The sequence below is a fragment of the Mirounga leonina genome, unplaced genomic scaffold (genome assembly GCF_011800145.1).
Source record: "Mirounga leonina isolate KUSES-001 unplaced genomic scaffold, KU_Mleo_1.0 Mir_53, whole genome shotgun sequence".
Classification (NCBI taxonomy): domain Eukaryota; kingdom Metazoa; phylum Chordata; class Mammalia; order Carnivora; family Phocidae; genus Mirounga; species Mirounga leonina.
The window spans coordinates 21,808,548-21,816,822 of record NW_023270807.1 but is presented as its reverse complement, the minus strand read 5'-3'; the positions used below and the strand labels follow the sequence as shown (position 1 = coordinate 21,816,822).

Below are 8,275 nucleotides of genomic sequence, written 5' to 3'. Positions count from 1 at the left end.
GGAACTAAAGTACTATCTTTCCATATATGTCTGTATACAGTGATTATAAGTGGGCTTCCTCAATATATTATATATATTAACAAAAGTACACGTTGTCAGGGTTGGCTGGGCTGGAGGAGGATGATAATTTTATTATTTAAAAATCATATGTTATTAACAGCTGCCTCTATATGTATTTCTTTCTGCCATTTTTTTGGTCTTTACAAGAACCACAGCTAATTTATTCATACAGTGCACCTAAGTCACAGTGCTTTCTTCATAAATATACAAGTTAAATATTTGGAGGAATACATAAAATCGATCTCTAATTTTTCAAATCCAAAATTAGCATTCTACAATTTATCAAATAGAAATTCCCTGTTATGCCCCTGTTCCAAAGCAGAAAGCTTCATAGACTCATAAAGATTTTTAGCTGAATAGAATCTATGAAATGATCTAATTCAGCTCCATGTTTGGAGCTGGAGGTCTGTGGATCAGATGAATTGTCAAAGGTCACATGACTAAAAAGTGCCAGTTCAGGACTCACTTCAGCAGCACAAATACTGAATTTGGAACTGCGCAGAAAAATTAGCATGGCCTCTGCACAAGGATGACACACAAATTTGTGAAACATTCCATGAAAAAAAAAAAAGGTGTCAGTTCAGAGATAAGAAGGCAATGTTCTTACCTCCCAGGTTGGTGACCCCCCCGCCGAGATTACAAAAGATGAGGGTTTTATCTCTAGTGAAAAATGAAGACAATTATTTGGTTCTTTTACTTACGATGGTGTAGAAATCTGTACCTTACTACTATGACATTGAATACAAGTCGTTTCAAGGAGTTATGTGATTTTTAAGGTTTCTTCAAGCTCTAAGATGATGAATTTCTAAGAAGAGGCTCTGGTTTGCATTTTTTAAATTGAATACTATGTTTTTGCATAAACTAATGTTATAAAACTGTGCCACGTATTTCCAAAAGAACAAATATAAATGCAAAGAAGAAAGGGTTAGGTGTCCGCTTCTGTCTCTGTTGTTGGTATTAGTGAAGATGATATTATGATCATAGCTGTGCTGAAAAAAGAGTTCTAGTAACAGTCACCTCCCCACATCCTCAACTTCTTCTCTGAAGACTTCCTTTACCTCCTTTCCTTAATTAAAACTTGGTTCTACCTTGAATTTTTATCACCTACTCACTCCTCACTACTGTTTTCAGATTATTTCTCCTTCCTCGGGTCATATCTCCAGCTTCCAATTGCATGTCTAGTTTTCTACAGGCATACAAAACCAACTGCTTTGAACTCCCACCCCTCCACCACCCCACTGTCAAATCTACCCCATGTCCTATGCTCACTGTCCCACAAAAAGACACCCTAAGTTTACAACCGCCCAAGACAGACACCTGGGAACATTTGACCCCTCCATACCTCACCCAGTTAAAAGTCAATTTCTGTTGATGCTACCAGTTAAATACATCTCCAGTCTATTCGCAGTTCTCCAAAGTTGTTGACTTGCAGTAGTTCTACTCACCATCACCTCCTTCATGAATGTGGCCACAGCCTCCCTCATTAGACTCAGCCCCTTCTAATCTGTTTGTGCTTGATGACAACCATGTGTAAGGTATTTTTTTCTTTTAGCATTCATATTGCCTCCGTAACAGAAACCGAACCTCAGGACAACCAAACAATTGGCTCACATGAACACAACTCTTGAGTGTTAGAGCCAGATATTCTGACTCCTTATTAGGGTCTCACTAACTTCCGGTTGTCCCTTTTGCAGGTCTGGAGATGTGTGCACCTCTGAAGAACACGCAGTGAAGAACTGAGGCCTCCACAAGGGTAAAATAATAGAAGGCTCTCAACTTGTAAGCCCTAACCGTAACATAATGTTCAGCTGTTCAAAGGACACATTCTGAGTCATAATAGTGGCATTTAGAGGCCATCAGTCTACTGCATTGTGACCTTTTGAGAACCATAACTTCATTGTGTGTAACTTGTTCCTACTTTCCAACATCTCATTTTATTATCATTATAAATCATGTGCATTTTCTGAGAACTTTAATTTTCAGGTTGCCATAAATAAAAAAAAACGAAGCTCTTCTTTAGAGTTATAACAACCAGTTGCCCATGAAGTCAAATAAAAATAAATTACAGTCAATGAAAGAGCTTAGTAAGTATCTTAACTGTTCTTGACTACTCTTTCCCAAGATTAGAATCATTTCACAGTACGACAGAATGTTAAGCAAAGTAAAAATATGTATGTTGGCTCCCATACAGGGCCTTGCCTGTCTTTGTAAGCCTAAATGGCTACTGATCACATTTTAAGGTCAGTGAAAAGTAATCTCAAGTTTCACCTGACTTAAGCTGAAGAGAATAAACAGAACAATGAGTAAGTAGAAGGAAATTCTGAGATATGAAGGTTTGGGGGGGTGGTTTACTGAGATGACTTTGAGGGGTAGAGAATGATAGAAACTAGTTTTCACTTGTCCAAGGTTTTATTCATTCTCCATAATGCAGGTTTATTGTAACTTGATCTGTATTCAGTCATTTTTCTATCAATGTATATTATCATTTTGACTTGTTTTTAACACCCCATTCTTTTTGAAAATTAGAAAATACTTGGGCTCAATATTGGATCTCTGTGGGAGATTAGCAATTTAATATAGCAGAAGGCTATATTGCAAAGCTGCAACAAGAGCTCGGTTGACGGAAAGTATAAGAAGTGTGTATATGGTCAAAGGGGGTCTCAGACATCTCATGGATGATAACAGCCTACACTGAGCCTTCTTCAGGTTTCTAGACATATCAGTGACTAAGAACCTAAGGATAGTAATTTTGGAAAACTTTCCACAATTTGATAAAATGTGCCATATTTTCATTCCTATAATCTGTTTCATATATTTAATGCCTGCGGTAAAGCATTTCTCAAGTGTTCTATGGGCACTTACGAATACTTTCGTGAGGATAAAATGTAAAAGTAGCTTATTGTTCTAGCGAGTTCTTCTTGGTGGTTAGTACTGTGGGCATTTCACATGAAATTTCCAATCTGGCCATCCATATGTTGGTATAGTCTTTCCCAAATGTTGGTTTACCATAACAGAAACAGTCCAGATATTGTCTCAAGGAGAAGTTTGGCATAATGTACAGTGTATCTGTAAACAATCAAGAGCCAATGAAACAAATTACAAAACTGCCTTTGGATGTTTATTGCACATGGCACCTATGATTGTATTGAGAAAATTGCAGGGAACATAATAATAGTTTTAAAATACCATTATATGTGTTGAGGTAATTGGAGACATAGCTAAGTGTCATAGACAAAACTGTAAAATCATTAGTATACATATGGTTTATTTTCTTTTTCTCTCTCTCTTTTTTTTTTCATAATGGCTTAAGGAAGTGATTTTGACCAAGAGGATTGGAGGGTTATTTTGCTTAAGTATAGTTTTGATTCAATACTGGAAAATGCCATTCCTATATACCTACACTCAACTTCCAGTGAGTGGAAGTTTTTATCTTCATTTAAAAATATGATTATGTTGGGCGCCTGGGTGGCTCAGTTGGTTAAGTGACTGCCTTCGGCTCAGGTCATGATCCTGGAGTCCCGGGATCGAGTCCTGCATCGGGCTCCCTGCTCGGCGGGGGGTCTGCTTCTCCCTCTGCCCTCTTCCCTCTCGTGCTCTCTGTCTCTCATTCTCTCTCTCTCAAATAAATAAATAAAATCTTTAAAAAAATATGATTATGTTGGATATACTCTTATTTCAGAAGTTTTAGTTTAGAAAAGAAAATACATATTACCCACTACACTTTAAGACAGACTTTTTTACTTAGTTTAATCCTGAAGCATACTAATACTTACATTAAAATAAGTCAAGATCTCAGCAAACTGGGAATAGAAGAGAACATCTTCAACTTGATAAAAAAATCTACAAAAAGCCTACAGCTAACATCATACTTGGTGGTGAGAAATTAAATGCTTTCCCACTAAGCTCAGGGACAAGGCAAGAATGTCCTCACTACTCCTTATTCAACATGGTGCTGTAAGTCCTTGCTAATCCAGTAAGAACAATAAAAAATAAAAAAAAATTAAAAAAAGACATCAAAGGTATACCATTTTAGAAGGAAGAAAGAAAACTGTCTTTGTTCACAGATGACAGGATTATCTATGCAGAAAATCCCAAAGAATAACAGAAAAATTCCCAGAACTAATAAGCAGTTATAGCAAGGTTACAAGATCAAGGTTAATATACAAAAGCTAATTACTTTCATATACACCAACAATGAACAATTGGAATTTGAAATTGAAAACACAATACCATTTACATTAGCACAAAAAAGAAAAGAAAAATAAGTATAACACAATATATCTAAGATCTATATGAGGAAAACTAGAAAACTGTGATGAACAAAATCAAAGAAGATTTTTTAAAAAGATTTTATTTATTTGTCAGAGAGAGAAAGAGAGAGAGAGAGCACAACAGGGAGAGAGGCAGGCAGAGAAGCAGGCTCCCCAGTGAGCAAGGAGCCCGATGTGGGACTCAATCCCAGGATCTTGGGATCATGACCTGAGCCAAAGGTAGATGCTTAACTGATTGAGCCACCCAGGGGTCCCAAAATCAAAGAAGATTTAAATAAATAAATAGATTTTCCATGTGGATTGGAAAACTCAATATTTGTTGTCTGTTTTTCCTGAGTTGATCTATAGATCCAATACAAGCCCAATTGAAATCTGTTATTTTGTAGATATTGACAAACTGATGCTAAAGTTTATATAAAAAGGCTAAAGGCCCAGAATGCCAGTAAAATATTGAAGGAGAAATATAAAGTTGGAGGATTAACACTACTGAACTTGAAGATTTTCAACAAATGGTGCTGGAACAACTGGATATCCACATATAAGAAAAAAAAGATTCTAGACACAGAGTTTCACAAAAATTAACTCAAAATGGATCATAGACCTGGATGTAAAAGGAAAAGCTATAAAACTTCCAGAAGATAACATAGGAGAAAATCTAGTTGATCATAGCTTTGGTGATGACTTTTTAGATACTATACCAAGGCATGGTCCATGAAAAAAACAAAACAAAAAACAAAACAGAAGTTGGACTTCATGAACATTAAAAACTTCTCTGTAAAAGGTATTTTAAGAGAATTCAAAGTTAAACCACCAACTGGGAGAAAATTCTTTGCAAAACATATATCTGATAAAGGGCTGGTATCCAAAATATACAAAGAACTCTTAAAATTCAACAATAAGAAAACAAACAGTCTAATTTTAAAAATGAGCAGAAGATCTGAACAGACACTTCACCAAAGAAGATAAGCAGGGAGATTACTGACATCATTTATCATTTAGGGAATTGTAAATTGAAACAGTGAGATACCACTACATACCTATCAGAATGGCTAAAGTTGAAAACACATAACATCAAATGCTGATGAGGATGTGGAGCAACAGGTGATGGGAATGCAAAATAATACAGCCTCCTTGGAAGATAGTTTAGTAGTTCCTTAGAAAACTAAACATAGTCTTGGGGCGCCTGGGTGGCTCAGGTTGTTAAGCATCTGCCTTTGGCCCAGGTCATGATCCCCAAGGTCCTGGGATGGAGCCCTGAGTTGGGCTCTCTGCTCCATGGGGAGTTTGCTTCTCTCTCTCTCACTCTCCCTCTCTGCTTTCTCTCTCTTAAATAAATAAATAAAATCTTAAAAAAAAGAAAACTAAACATAGTCTTATCATACAGTTCAGCAATTGTGCTCCTTAGTATTTACATAAAGGAGTTAAAAATTTATGTCTACATATAAGCCTGCACATGAATATTTATGGCAGCTTTTTTTTATAGTTGCCAAAACTGCGAAGCACTAAGATCCTTTAGTAGGTGAATTTATAAATAAACTGGTATATCCAGACAATAGAATATTATTTAGTGATAGAAAGAAATGAGCTATCAAGCTACAGAAGACATAAAAATGCATATTGCTAAGAGAAAGAAACCTTTCTAAAAAGGTTGCATACTGCATGATTACAACCATATGACATTCTGGAAAAGGAAAAGCTAGAGAGACAGAACAAGGATCATGGTATTTTAGGGGCTCAAGGGGAGGGAGGGAGGGATGAATAGGCAGAGTACAGAGGATTTTTAGGGCAGTGAAACTCATCTGTATGATACTGTATTGGTAGGTACATGTTATTCATTAAACACTTTTCCAAACCCATAGAATGTACAGCACAAGGAGTGAATGCTAATGCAAACTTTAGACCTCAGATAGTAATGATGTATGAATAATGCATCAATTGTAACAAATGTAACAAATGTAATGGAAGATGTTAATAACAGGGGAAACTACTTTCTGCTCGATTTCCTATAAACCTAAAAAGTAAGAGTGTGAAATTGTTTTATTTGAAGATGTATAATGTAATTTTTGAATATTATGTATTTCTTTTTTAAAAAACAACTTTGTTAAGGTACAATTGACATACAACGCTTAACGTGTATAATTTGATGAGTTTGGACATATCAAACACCCATGATACCATCACCACGGTCAAAGTAATAGACCTATCCAATGCCTCCCAAATCTTCCTTGTGTCCTAATTTTTTTGTGTATAGTAAGAACACTTGACAAGAAATCTACCTTCTTAATTTATTTTGAAGTGCACAATACCATATTGTTAACTACAAATGGGCACTACGATGTACAGCAGGTTTCTGGAACTTATTCATTTAACATAACTGAAACTTTATACCATGGAACACTGCCCCTTTAATGTCCAAAATATATAAGGAACTCCTACAACTCCACAGCAAAAACAAAACAAAACAAAACAAATGGAACCTATGGGATGGGAAAAAATATTTACAAACCATATATCAGGTATGCATTGTTTTTTGACCCTTTTCAAAATCTTGTTCTGTGGGTTATTGATTGATTTTTCATTTTGACTGAAATGGCAAAAAAAGTTAAGTCCTCACACATTGCAGTGAACTCACAAAGGTAGCAGAAAATTGCTACTTAATTCAATCATGCCTTTTCGTATGATTCAACATCAAAATGCAATTGTAATGATAACCTTATTTAGTTTAGTAAAGTGAAGATAGGAGTTTGGAATGATCTTGATTGGTAGAGTAACAAAACAATTTGGGTCCAGTTCTGGTTCAACTAAATTGCCATTTCAAATCATTTTTTTGGTCTTATTTTAATTGAGTTTGACTCACCACATGCAGTTTTTGTCATATGCACTTTGCAATGAACCAGGATAAATTCCAAAAGGCGCTGGTGCATCTCAGCTGTTATAGTTCAAGTTCAGTAGAAATGTAACACAATAAAAAGCTTTCCACCTTTTCATAATAGTTTCTAATGCCTGAATGCATTTTGTATAATTAGCCAACTGTTTGGAAATTGTCATGTAACTTCTCATTTATCTTAATGAAATTTAAAAATCCAAATAGCCAGCTTTCACGTGTCTTCTCTATCTTCTGAAACTTTTCTTAATGATTCTTAGATTCCTGTAATAGATTTTTTTTAAATCAAGAGCAGGATTTCTATCATATGCTTGCTAGCAGTTGAGTCAGAGCTGCCTAAGGAAGTGAGATTTTCAGAAGAGTCCTTATGATATGTTTTATTTCATTAATTATCAAATTCAATAATAAATTCATAAGATGATTTAACACTGGGATTTTTTTCCCTTTTAATATAGGACACCTGATCTTCTAGTTTCTACATAGTAAATATATGATTATTAGGAGTTACACTTCTTTGTTTTCTTTGAAGAATGTCCTGTCAACATATTATCAACATATTTACTCATCAACATATTTACTCATCAATTTACTGATCCACACTCAAATAGAATAATCTCTAAATGTCACATGTCATGGGTTGTTTTAAAGAACTTAAAAATCTTGGAATCCATGGTTGTTGATAAAACCATCCTAGACACAAAGCAATCTTATAAAATAAAATTGTTTTGGCAATCCTATAACACAAATATGAAACTTTGAATCAAAATAATTGACACTTTTTGTGCTATTTCTTTTTTTTTTACTTCATGTGAAATTCTCAAAAGAGAATTTATAATGTTTGGAACTAAGAACTGAGCAGGTACATATATATGGAACGGTGATCCTCTTAGTATATTTTTAAACTCTGAAGAATCTTCCCACATGTGAAAAAAGGTCATTTTGTTTTCATTCACACTTCCCTATGAGCTGTGTTCTCATTATCAAAGCATACTACAAATTTCCATTTATGTCATATTGAATATGTATACATATGTAGTTTACACTTACCCACGTATTCCAT

The 8,275-nt window shown here is 34.9% G+C and overlaps 1 protein-coding gene and 1 non-coding gene across 2 annotated transcripts in view; both read left to right on the top strand.

The window, feature by feature from the left end:
* The first annotated feature begins 518 nt into the window (after window positions 1-518).
* Window positions 519-624, top strand: LOC118001700. Its single transcript, XR_004676808.1, has one exon. It is a non-coding gene; the product is annotated as a U6 spliceosomal RNA (small nuclear RNA).
* Window positions 625-1,482: 858 nt separating this feature from the next.
* The window catches only part of COL21A1 (collagen type XXI alpha 1 chain), a 233,169-nt gene continuing 226,376 nt past the window's right edge, over window positions 1,483-8,275 (top strand). Inside the window, exon 1 of the mRNA XM_034991134.1 lies at window positions 1,483-1,813. The gene's annotated coding sequence lies outside the window, so the exon portion shown is untranslated. The remainder of the gene's footprint in view (window positions 1,814-8,275) is intronic.